This window comes from Nannospalax galili, unplaced genomic scaffold, assembly GCF_000622305.1.
Source record: "Nannospalax galili isolate Female #2095 unplaced genomic scaffold, S.galili_v1.0 scaffold275, whole genome shotgun sequence".
Lineage (NCBI taxonomy): Eukaryota > Metazoa > Chordata > Mammalia > Rodentia > Spalacidae > Nannospalax > Nannospalax galili.
This window is the reverse complement of record NW_008335440.1, coordinates 594,216-607,534: the sequence shown is the minus strand read 5'-3', so window position 1 is coordinate 607,534 and position 13,319 is coordinate 594,216. Positions and strand designations below refer to the sequence as shown.

Sequence of the window (13,319 nt, the reverse complement as noted above, 5' to 3'; positions counted from 1 at the left end):
GGAAGTCATGAACACTTTAGTAGGTATGGTCTTGATATAGAAAGTAATCACTGGGGACAGGCCTTGAGATTTTTTTTCCTGTCAGCTTCCTGCATGTGAGCTCTCAACTTTGGGCTCTGGCTGGCTGTTTCCATCCCTTCCTAATACCCCATGGACTCTTATTCCTATGGAACCATAAGCCCAAATAAACTCTTTCCTGTATAAGTAGCCTTGGCCATCCACTCTTCTTTAATGTACTGCTTGAAGTCATAGCTAAAGAAATAAGGAAATGAAATAAAAGGGATACAAATGGAAAAGACACCAAAGCATCGATATTTGCAGATTACACGACTTTATATATAAAATACCATAAAGAGTCCATAAAAACTGAACATGGTTGTGATAAAAACATGTGATTCACCAAAATATCAGTTTACAAAAGTTAACATACAAAAATAAACACATGCCTATATACCAAGGACAGGCAAGAAATAAGTTAAATAATCCCATTCACAATAGCTTCAGAAAAGTCTCCACAATGTAAACTTTAATGAACTGAAGAAGGACATTTAGGAAGTCCCTAAAGCTGGAAAGATTGCGCATGCTCATGCTTATCCTACAAAAAGCAATCTACAGATTCAAAATAATTCCTATCGAAATTCTACTACCATTCTTTAAAGAAAAGGCAATCTTATAGTTCAAATGGAAACATAAAATAGCCTGGAGAGTCAAAGTAATCCTGAACAATAGGATCAATACTGGATAGTGACATATCTGATTTCAAGTTATACTACAAAGCCTATTAATGAAACCATCATGGCACTGGCAGAGTAACACATATTTTGGTCAATGGAATATAATAGATGACCAAGATATAATCCCACACAGCTACAGTCACCTGGTTTTCAACAAAAACCATACATAGATAAAATAAAAAAACATGCAAAATGTGCAAATCTGTGTGTAGAAACATATGCCCACTCAATAGAATGAAATTCAAACCTTATGCTGTAAACTTAGTCAGCTATCTCTGGTTGGAGAAATCACAGACTCTATAAGAGAACCTATGACTACTGTGATTGTCCTAAGTCAATATAGGTTCTAACTGTACTCCAAATACTTAGGCTTGTTCCCACAGGGAAGTGTAGTTCCCACACTGAAGTGTAGTTTCCACCCCTCTTATCAGAGAAGCTTCATTTTGCAGGAGACAGAGACTACAACAGAGATCCATAACTGGTTAAGATGAAGAGAATAAATAAGTGACCATGCATGCTGCGTCCAGCTCCAACCATCTACAGTGCCATCCTTATACCTAAAGCACAGCAAATATTGTGGAAGGAGAGCAGTAGATTGTAACAGCCACAGGACCAGAATACCTGCTATGAAACAGTGTCTTCTAGACAAGACAGGGAAATTGACCCAAGGAATTTCAACAAAAAGTTTCCCTTATCAAGACATGCATAATGAAAATACAAGTGGATAGACAGGGAACATTTCACAAGATCCTATGACTAGATGAAGAGTTATAGGCAATCAGTGGCTAACGCGAGAGAAAGAATCAGTCTTCCCCAGGTATGGGGCCCATGATAGGCTATCCAATCCAAAGAGGTAAGCCAGGAGCACCTGTCCTTAAGAGCAACACTATATGAGCTAGCTGGGATTTGCATGCATGCATACACATGCACACACACACACACACACACACACACAGTGTGCAACAATAATGAGAGATTATGAACTTGAGGAAGAGAAAAGGGAGTTGGATGGGGGAGGGATGGAAATGATATACAGTACTCATGTATAAAATTCTCAATAATCAAACATTTAAATAAAAATGAATGAAACTAGATTTCTTATCATGTAAAAAAATCAACTGTAAATGCAACAATCTCTCTCCCTACACAAAAATCAACTCCAAATGGGACAAAGTTCTCAGCATAAGCCCTGAAACACTGGATCCACTAGAGGAAAATATAGCATTAAAAGTACAGGAATAGGAAGGACATTCTAAATAGGACTTGTGTCACTCAGAAAATAAGGACAACAGATAATTACGACCTCATGAAATTATGTTTTTGTATATCAAAGAGTCTGCAAAAGGGGGAAAAATTTACAAAATATATATCTGATGGAGGATTATCATCTACACTACACAAAGATCTAAAATATAAACATCAAGAAAACAAAACTACCCAATCAAAAATATGATAAGAAACTGAAGAGAGGTCTGAAAGGAATAAAAATAGCTAATAAATACTTTTTAAATGTTCAGAATTCCCCAACCATCAGGAAAATACAAATGAAATTCACTTGGAGGTTTCATCTCATTCCAGTGAGAATGATTATCATGAAAACAGTGCTGAAAAGGTTGTGGGGAAAGGGCAGTCCTTATTCACTGTCTACGGGAGACTAAATTGGTACAGTAAGGAAATGAGTGGGAAAGCGCTTAAAAAAAAAAAACAAAAAACCAAACCAAAACAACAACAACAAAAAACTACCATATGTCCCAGAATTAACTCCTGGGAATTGACCTAAAGCAATAATTCCTGCTTCACAGATAATTGCAAGTTCATGTTCATTGTTCCTCTTGTAGCAACACTTAGGAAATGAAATCATCCTAGATGTACATCAACTGATGAACGGTTAAAGAACATGTGGTACATATACACAGTGGAATTGTCTCTGAAGAAAAGTGGAATGATATCTACCCATAAATGGCTGGCACTGGACAATCTGAGATAATCCAGGGCCAGAAATACTAATAGCATCTTTACTCATAGGCAGGTCCTTACTCAGATTTTCAGATTTTGAAGTGCTAGAAGAGGTTAGAAAGCTACAAAGGAGCTACTATAAGGTTGGGGGAATAGGTGACCTTAAAGAAGTGGAAATAGAACACTTGTGATAGGAAAGCAGAGTGGAGGGTTACTGGTAGTACAAAGGTTTCAGCGGAGATGGGGGGGGCAGCGGAGCAGGATTAACCAAAAGAAGGAATGTATTAAAATCAATATGGAAAAGAGTGTTGTAATATTATTAAATATATTTTTGTTCTTTTTGAGACAGGGTCTCCCTACAGTTCCATCTACCCTGGAACTCACAATTTAGACCAGGCAGGCCTCTCACACAGACCCACTTGCCTCTGGGATTAAAGGCAAATTCTGCAATCAAAGGCATATACCTTTCAAAGTATTTTTTGTGAAAAAAAAAAAAGGTTGAGGGTACCCTGCATAAGTGAATAATCCTATTATATGAAGCCACAGGTTGATTGGTTAGTTGGTTGGTTGGTTGAGTAAAAGTCCCAGGGCCAGGTATAGGTTTCTTTACTCTGAGGTGCTGGTCATGGTCTCAGAGCACAACAGACTCTTTGCTTTTCATTGTCAACAACAGCATGATAAGATCATACTGCTGAAGGCACCACATATTATGCAGGACATATTGAATCAAGCTTAAACAGAGCTGTAAAGTGCATCCTAGCTGTTTAGCTTCCAAATAGCCGAAAAATACTATGCAGGCTGCCAAGAGAAAAGGTATCAGCAGTCTTACCAACTGTGAGCCCTGAAAACTAAACTATAATGCCAACCTAAGAGGCAAGATGTGTCTCATAGTAACAACTGTGGGATGACTGTTGAGTGGGTAACTCACTCCTAATTTGATTTTAGGCTTCCTCCACAAAAGGAATCCATGTCTAGTACTGTAAAACTGGTTTAAAAAACAAACAGTGGGATAGGTCATAAGCTCTAGGGAGGAAGCTTCTATCTTTTATTGCTAAAGAGACATGGTGTCAAAATGTAGTCTAAATATTTATGTTTATATCCATAGTTAAGTGTGTTTCTCGACCTTGGTGAGAAAAACTTCTTTTGTAGTGAGCAGCAGTCAATGAAGAAACCCATAACTGATCAGTGTTCTGAGAATAAGTGACTGTTTAAGTTCTCAGGACTAAACAGGATCATCCCTCCAATTTCAGGAACCATCAAAAATAATAGAGTGGAATTCAAGAGCCCAAGGACTGGAAAGAGGGCTGTGAAGACATGCCATATCTGCTACATCTATGAGTTTACAGTAGCAGTGGCAAGAAAACTGCACAAGACCAGGACTGTCAATATTCCATCATTGATAGGGTGTGGCTCATATAGCCCCACCCTTCCCAATGGAGCTATATGCAGTTAATGGCTGCTGAGGAGAAGTGATATTACTTAGTGCTGTAGCCACTAGTAAGTCAATTTAGCTCAAGTAATTAAGCCCCCCTGGCCCCGTGGGGGGCAGGTAACTGTTATTAAATGCAGTAGGCCATAAAATAAAAAACATACTTGAAATTAGGAGGATACTGTTTGGAAGAATGAGTTTCATGGAAATGAAAAATGTGGAAGGATTAAGGGGTATATGATGAAAATACATGCATATATATATATATATATGAAATTGTGAACAAATTTTTAAATATTAACTATTACACATTCTTTGAGACTTATACTATTTACAAATAAAGGATTTTAAATTTGAGAATCGGGTTGTACCTCAGTTCTTAGAGTGCTTGAGTAACATGCATGAAGCAAAAATGAGACTTTCATTCATATGACTCAACTATACCATTTCAGGGTTTCTACCCAAAGAACATCATATCCTCCAACAGAGATACCTGTGCATCCATTTTTATTCTACTAATAATAGGTAGAGAACAGAATCATTCTAAATAGCTATTAACTGTTGGATAAGGAAAATGTGTGATATTCAAATGGAATTTTATTTATCCACTTAAACCAATGGAATTAAATAATTTGCAGTAAAATGGATAGCACTGGGAAAAATATATTAAGTAAGGCAATCAAAGTTCAGGAACATAAACAACACATGTTCTCTCAAATGCAGATCTTACCTTTCAATTGTTCATATATGCATATCAACATGGTAGTGAGAGAGTGTAAATTTCAGAAAATAGAAAGGGCTCACAACAGGCAGAAATGCCTTTCATGTAAAAATTGCTTTAGAATTAAATCTCAGTAAAAATGGTCATGGTTGATTGAATTATCATCTGACCACTATTGGGAATTATTAAATTTCTGATTAAAATTTTCTTAGGAATTTTTCAAATTTCCAAGTCAGTCAGGGCTAAACAGTGAGACCCACTTACAAATGTATTACCTTCTAGTCAGTAAAGTTATTGGAAAGATTGTAAATTTTGGTTTTTCACATTGCTAAACATTTAATTATTTCCACTGAGTTCCATTTTTAAAGTGATGCCTTTTATCTTTCATTAGCTCTCACTCTGGATAGGGGACGAGATCTAAATATCATCACAACTTACTGCATGAAAAATCACAAAAATTCAATTAAAACATGTTTAGAAAGATCATCCTAGAGCCAGTATAACTGGCAACTGTAAGTCACCTACCCTGAGTGCCAGAAAACAAAAATTAATTCCTCTGCAAGAGCAGTAGGTGCTCTTAACCATTAAGCCATCTTTCCTGCCCCTGGGAAAATATAACAATGACACTTTTAAAATGTGTATTTAAAATGCTAACTCTTAACAGGGGGCAGAAAGCTGAGGACAGAAGATCACTTAAAAATCAAGGTCAAGGTAATGATTTCCATTCTAACCTAGAATAGCAATAATTTTAAGGGAAAGTATGAACAATAAAGCAAAAAAGTCTTAAAAATGTCAGTGAATTTGTAGAAAACTCTTAAATTCCTAATGTTGCCAATAAGAACTTAACTCAAACTATGGGGATTCATTCATACTTCCCACTTGAATATCTGCCTTGTAGAAATTCCTCACATTGTGGGCCCATCCTGCCCGGAACTCACTATGTAGACCAGGGTGGCTTGGATCTAACATTAAATGATAGTGTGAAAATTATTTTAGAAATGAGCTTCATAGACCAATAAAAACATGGTGAACAATTCCAACTGCTAGTTAACAAAATTTCTGACAGGTAGGTATGAAAATATTTGATTATAAATTGAAAGACATACCTTGAAGTTGGATAAGTAGACTCAATTTAAAGCAATCTATTCTCTCCTAATCTACTAAATTGGGCACAAATGAAATGAAAAGTGCAATTTTTTTCCAGCTTGGAAAATATGTATAAGCATCAATTCTGAGGAGAAAATGATACAGACTTGGAGTCCTCTGAAAAAGAAGAGAAAGGAGAGCTAAATGGAACAGGTCAGACAGTGAATATCATCAGGAATTAAAGTGAATTGAAGATCAAACAAATACACATGCAGCAAAATATGTGTCAGTTTTCTACAGTTATACTAGGTTGAAGCAGAAATAATACAAGTCAAAGAAATTTGAATAATTCATATACCTATTTGCACGTTAATGACTGGTAGAAAGAGAAATGACAGAAACAGTTGAAGGAAAATTAGAACAACAAAATAATACATTAATAGACATGTTCGTAAAAGAAGAACATGAAACTCCAAATGCACAAGAGAACATGATTATATTTAATGCATAATTCTGTACAACTGGATATTCACACAAATTGAATGGAAAACAGGGTGTTTCATTTGCAGTGTATGATGACTTCCTCACAGTACAGTTCACAAATGAGCTTATGAATACGTAACAAAGAAATGTATTACATGGAAAGTGAAAAGAAGTAAAAATAACAAAAATGAATAACATTATATGTAACAATATTAACAAAAATGAACACAACTTTATTTGTATTATTACATCATCAGTTACTAAAATTAGACTGTTAAAAATTTTATAATGTTAGAAAATGGTACTCTTTAATTAACAGATTTACCACATTAAAATCTATAGTTATTATCTCAATCCAAGAAAAATAAATTTTAAAAATTAATGACCAGGCATGGTGGCACATGCCTATAACCCCAGCACCCAGAAAGCAGAGGTAGGCAGATCTCTTTGAGAGTGAGGACAGCCTTGTCTTCACGTAGAGGTCCAGGCAGCTAGAGCTACAGGAAGATCTGTCTCAAAAAAAAAAAAAAAAAAAAAAACCACAAGCAAAAAAAGAGTTTCTGAATAAAATGCCCTTAGGTAGGTAAAAGAATAAATTAAAATTAGAGAAGGCACTTTGAAAGTAAAAATCCTGTTTTAAATAATTCTGTTGCAGCTGAGCCTAGTGGTGCATATATATATTCCCAGAACCCAGTAGTTTGTGGTAAGACAACCTCAATGTCAGTCTGTTTAAAAGGTAAAAATAAACAAAAAATTGTTTCTTTAAATTCTCGATTTTTTTCTTTAAAAAATGATGATATATTACCCTCTATGCAATGCAAAAATAATAATTTTAGAATCAGTTTCAAAGTAATCTTGAAATGAGTGATAATTATAATTACATGCACTTCATACTTATGAAAGCAGAGACGAAGTCACTGATAAGCTCAATATTCTGACTTTCTCATGTAGTAGAGTCACCATCACTACAGCTCCTCAAATTTAGTCCAGCAGCAACAAAAAGCGGTCATCATTGACACTAAATATTATCTCCAAGACATCTTCTGGTCTCCTTCCAAATTTGGCTCAATCTAATTTTCATGATGAGCAAGACTCCACTGCAATACCTCCTGAGATCTTTCTGTGAAGTAGAGTACAGAAATAATGGTATTAGTATTAATTCACTTTCAATCATTACCTGAGAATGAAATTTTTAAAAAAGGGTTAAAGTTAGAGGTAAATTTAATATCATCAGTAATGTCTAAAAAGTAAAACTTTTTTTGAGACTTTAAATACATGTATTTATTAGTCTGTCATCAGACAAAACCCCAGCACAGAACTGGGAAAATGGGTAGCAGGCCCCTACCTTAGTTGGCAACTGATTACTGCTGGGTGAGGGAAAGCTGATCTTTAAGGGAGTGACTCTAGATAGTCTGGCTAGACTCCCATGCATGAACTTGCACCATGGAGATATCTGGTTACAAATGCTTGACACCACAGGCCCTAACATTTATGAAAAAACGCACAAAATAAAGTGGGGAGGGCTATCTGGTAAATTGTATGAAATGTACTAAAATTCAATTAAAATATACATTTCAAAAAAGCATAAAAGTATTAACTATTCAAAATTATTTTAATTACAAAGGTAATTCATAATATTAGCACTGTTGTGTACCTTAGATGTTTTTTTGTCAGTTTCTGTATTATTGCTTGGTTTTGTAAATTTTTGTTTTTTAAGTTTTATTTATTATTTTTATTTTATGTGTATGTGTGTATGTGTGCATCACTTGCATGTATGTAAGTGCACCCATGTTGTGAAATATCTGAGGACAGAAGAAGGCATCAGATCTGGATGGTTGTTAGCCACCATGTGGGGTCTGGAATTCAAACTCAGGTCTTCTGCAAGAACAGCCAGTGTTACTTAACCATGGAGCCATCTCTCCAGCCCCAGTTTTATAGCATTTTCATTGTATATATTATGCATTGTACTGTGTTAAATAAGACAATTTTGACATAAGAATATATTGTAGGTGAAAGCTATTTGCTTTCTGTGCTCTCATAGCTCTGGGTCCTAACTGTGAAGGTAATGTGACCAGCAGCATCACACTCTTGATGCCATTCATTCTCTGCCATTACAGATTTTCCAAATATACTGTCAGTAAAAATAAACACTTCAGTTGCTCTTATCTTGTATTTTTTAAGTAACAGAGACAGTAACTAATATGGAATACATAAGTCAGTTAATTAAAGAACCATACTGCCTGCATATGTACCACATAGTTTAGTAAAATAATCTTCAAAAAAGATAATTCAGGGGACCTGGGGATATGGCTAGTTGGTAGAGTACTTGCCTGGCCTGAGAAAGAGCCTGAGTTAATTCCTGTCCTTGCTGACATAGTGGTTCACACCTCTAATCCCAAAATATGGGGTGAAAAGTCCAGCGAAATCAGTTCAAGGTCAATCGCAGCTATACTTGGTCTGTGACACCAGCCTGGGAGGAAACCCTATCTGTAAAAATTTTAATGAAGAAATTCAAGGCTAGAAATGTAACTCACTCATAGAACATTTGGTTTTAGCAGACGGGACACCCTGTGTTTCATTTCTATCAGTGAAAAAAAAATTGTAATCATGTACAAAATTTCAAAATATGGCAAAAACAATGTTTGAAGCAATATTAATTTTGGATATCTCTAAGGCCACAAAACAACTAAAAAGCACATGAACTTTCATATATATATATGTATGATTTTTAAGGTGATATATATATATACATATCTTAAAAGAAAGGCAGATGTTCTGTCATTTCATAAGGTGTAATCAGGTTAAGATGCTCTTAAAAACTGAGCACCCTCAATTTCTATTTTAATGCTGAGGCTATTTTAAGTGCTGAGAATATTTTAATGTTGAGAGTATTTATATATTCTTCTTGCTAATTTTGTATGATCTACAAATCCCTAAATGTCTACTTGAGATCTTTGAAGCAAAGTCAAACATGAAAAGAAGTAAACAATCCATTCTTCTTTTATATCAAAATTAATTAAGAGGGTTGGGAAAGTAGCTCAGCAGTTCATCTTGTGCTTACCATGTGGGAGGTCCTGGGTTCAATTTCCAGAATATGGATCAGGCAATTTGAAACTTAATCTCAAATGTGACTTGCAAACATGCTAATATGAACATGCTATACCCACAAGTACACATGCCACTAGGAAAATTTACCCTTTGTAAACTTCTTAGTTAATACTTTTACTCATTTGTTTATCAACCAAAATACAAATGTTTAGTACTCACTTGATATTCCATCTTCTCTCTTCTTTCACTGGCTAATCCAATATTCTTGGCTCAGTCATGATTCTGCTACAATAGTGGCTATGGTGCACACTCTTCACAAATCATTCACAAGTCATTTATAAGGTTTGCTAGGAATATGAAGGTGTATATGGCAGTGCAACACTCCCACGATGTTGATAATCAAATAGACATAAACTGTCTTCTTCACATTTTCTTGCCATTTAAATGTTCATTTTCAAATGCCCTTATAAAATACAGAGGCAGACAGAAGAAGCAGTCTTTCTCCTATTTTAAGGAATGCTAAGATTTTGACATATTCTTCCAAATGTTTTTCTATTTGTAGAAATCATTCATTCAATCTAGATGTTCCTATATGAAAAATTTCCATTTATGTATTTGCAAATATGTATGCAACTTTTACTTTTTAACTAAGTTGTACAAAATGTCAAACATTAAAGGTTCTATATCTACACACTGAACCATTTCCATACTAGAATAATACTTATCATGGTTACATTACATTCATCTTAAATACGCTATAAACTTTATGAATATTCTTTCATTAATAGAGATCTATGATAATTTTCTTAGATGTTTGCATTTCACAAACAAAATAATTAATTAGAATTTTGAGAATTATAATAGATAAAGTCTCAGTAGTATATATAATTTTTTAAAATTTACATAATTTTACAATTTAATTTTTTCTAGCCAAATGCTGTTCAAACCATATTCTGTTTTTGTTTGTGTAGGGAGGCATTCTTTTTTCATTCTTCCTTATCTTTTGAGACATGGTTTCCTGTAGTCCAAGCTGGTCTCAAACTGTGTAGCTTTGAACTCTTGATCTTCCTGCCTCCTGAAAGTTCTGGTAAAGTAGTCCTCATTAAGCACATCCACATGTTCTGATTTATATTGTATCCAATGTCAAAAAGGTTCAGTTCTTTTAAAGAAGTTTTAGGGAATAATAGATGTCCAAAATATATAAAGATAGGCAGAGGTTTTAAAAATGTTATAGATTAAAAGTGCATACATATAGAAATAAATTTAGGAAAAAGTATAGGTCTTAATGTTTACCATAAAATTATGGGTTAGCCTATAACACTGAGGTTAAAGAAATAATTAGAATTCAAAAGTAATATACTAATTACATAATTCCTAAGGTAAAAGTGTCAAGAGCAAAGAATTTTAAGATAGGGTTAATTCTTGAAAGAGCAATAATATCCCATCTGCACTACTGAAGCACATGAGATGCACATATGAATGTGGTATAATTTCATATATGTAAATAAATGTGAAAAGAGAAATATGCAAACAATGATTTTAGCAATCATCTAACTTCTCCATTTAACATGACAACTTATTGTATATTTCTTTCCTCCTAATGATAAAAATTCTCCTTTATGGCCGGGTGTGGTGGTACACACCTTTAATACAGCACTCCAGATGCAGAGGCAGGCAGATCTCTATGAGTTCAAGGTCAACCTGGTCTACAGTGAGTTCCAGGCCAGTTAGGGTTACAGGGTGACACTGTCTCAAAAAGACCAAAAAAAAAAAAAAAATCCCAAATCTAATTTATGTCTTTAAGTACTTTCCTTCAAGTAAACAATATACATCAGACTTGCGTATTATTATCTTCTCTATTTTAAGCCCATCAGTAACAAGGGTTACATCTTTAACATACCAAATACTGCCCATTAAATTGAAAAATTATTTACTGCAATCATTTATGGATGTTATTTTACAATGAAATTAAGACTGCACATCTGAAGAAAACTGATTTTTAAAATGATAAAGTTTCAGTGAGTTATTTACAGCTTGTCTTGAATGGTGTCACGCAGTCAAAGTAAGCACAATACTGTATATTAATTCAAGGAGGTAGAAGAATTTCTTCCTTATTAGACACATTTTCTACAATGATTGTAAAGATATATTTACATAATGCCATATCATTAATTCATCTACAAAATTATACTTTGTGGTTTTAAATGTACAATAAACATATAATTATTTTCTTGAGATGAGTAGCAAAAGTTGAAATAACATTCTTATCCGTTTCATTCTGCTAACCACCTAGTTACAAGAGTAACAAAGCACATAAAGTGGAAAGAAAGCAACCTTTAGACATTTTGCTCTTTAAAATTTGAAGCAATGAAAGCATGAAATTTTACAATGATTTATTTACAAAATTATACTTATGAGACTATGTATCTAGGAAGCTTGGATGTTAAAGTTAAAGGTCTGTGCTTGATAACTATTTACAAAGTTGTCTTGAATATTGTCATGCAACCAGGGAACTCTGAAGAGTTCTAAGAGGTAGTACAAAATCTCCTTAACCAAATTAACAGAAAAATGGAATAAAGAAATATATCAGGAGGCTCATCAGTGCTCAGCCAGCCAACAGAACTCTGTCATTTCAGTTTTAATGCACAATTCACACTTGATAAAATGGTGACCTATTTGTTATGAGAACAAATGCATAACATTTTGTACCTTTCTGAACTATCACCCAAATAACTGACAATTTTTAAAAGTTTTCTGATCTTTCAAGTGACACCTTATTTGAAAGAGCATTAGCATTTACACAGTATTTTACAAATTTATACTTTTGTGATTCACTATAAATTACTATATGTTTAATTAAAAAATAGCTCATTATTTACAATTTTTTGCCAAGTACCAGATGAATTCAAAATCATGTAATTTAGAACTTTCAAGAAATTAATTAAAAATAAATTGTATTATAAATCCTAGTGATTAGGAAAATGAAATGCAACTACATGTTTCTTATTTGGCATAAGCTATTTTTTTCCATAAAATTGCTACAATTTTATTATTACAATGGACTTATACTGTATTTTAAATAAATATGTTGTTAAAAATCCACTATCTTGCTACTTTGGCAAGATATATACAAGTAGCATACATAAGGTCATAGATACCTTTTTAATACTGTGTACAAGTAATTTCACTATCACACTAATTCAATGAATCCTATAAAAAGATGAAGTAATATTCTCATTAGAAGTTTGTCTTGTTCTACCCTCCGTATACATTTAAAAGTTTGAACTATCATAGGCCAACTCTTTTAAATACTTATAGATCTTAAAAATCTCATATAAAAGTTAATTATTTAAAATAGTTAAACACAGTTAAACAAAATGATTGTTACAATATATGCATATCCATATCTCTAGAAAACAAAAAAGAACAATGCAAGATTAACTTTTAAAGACAAGAGATCACTAAAAATCCAATACCCTTTTCCTCAGACATTCCAAGAAAAAAGTAAATGCCAATATTTTTTAAATTCTTCATTTTCTAAATGTGATTAGCAAGCTGTTTAAAACATAAATTCAGGAAATCACTATATACATTCTAAATTTTGTACCTCAATGCAGTAGAACTTTGCTTCACCATACCAATGGTACACTTCCCTTCACTACACAAAAGAAGCATCAACCCTAAATATTAAAAGTAAAATACATTCCCAAAATATAATCAGAAAATTCGAAAATGTGGAGCAGTAATTGACAGATATAAATACAACTCGGACAATAAACCTCCTCATACACATTAAATGAAAAATAAGAATTAATACTTGCAATGGTTAAGATATTTTTAACACTCGTTTAAACATTTATGA

General features: G+C 33.5%; 1 long non-coding RNA gene across 7 annotated transcripts in view; it reads right to left on the bottom strand.

Moving 5' to 3' along the window:
* Window positions 1-13,319, bottom strand: part of LOC103731778 — a 40,632-nt gene that overhangs the window by 14,266 nt on the left and 13,047 nt on the right. Inside the window, exons 2-5 of one of the 7 annotated variants that reach the window (XR_003849067.1) lie at window positions 10,405-12,667; window positions 9,677-10,045; window positions 7,304-7,529; window positions 5,947-6,103 (exon numbers count right to left, since the gene is read on the bottom strand). This is a non-coding gene — a long non-coding RNA (uncharacterized LOC103731778). Of the gene's footprint in view, window positions 1-5,946; window positions 6,104-7,303; window positions 7,530-9,676; window positions 10,369-10,404; window positions 13,311-13,319 lie in introns of those variants that run through there. The other 6 variants (XR_003849066.1, XR_003849068.1, XR_001872377.2 and 3 more) reach the window with 6 other exon arrangements.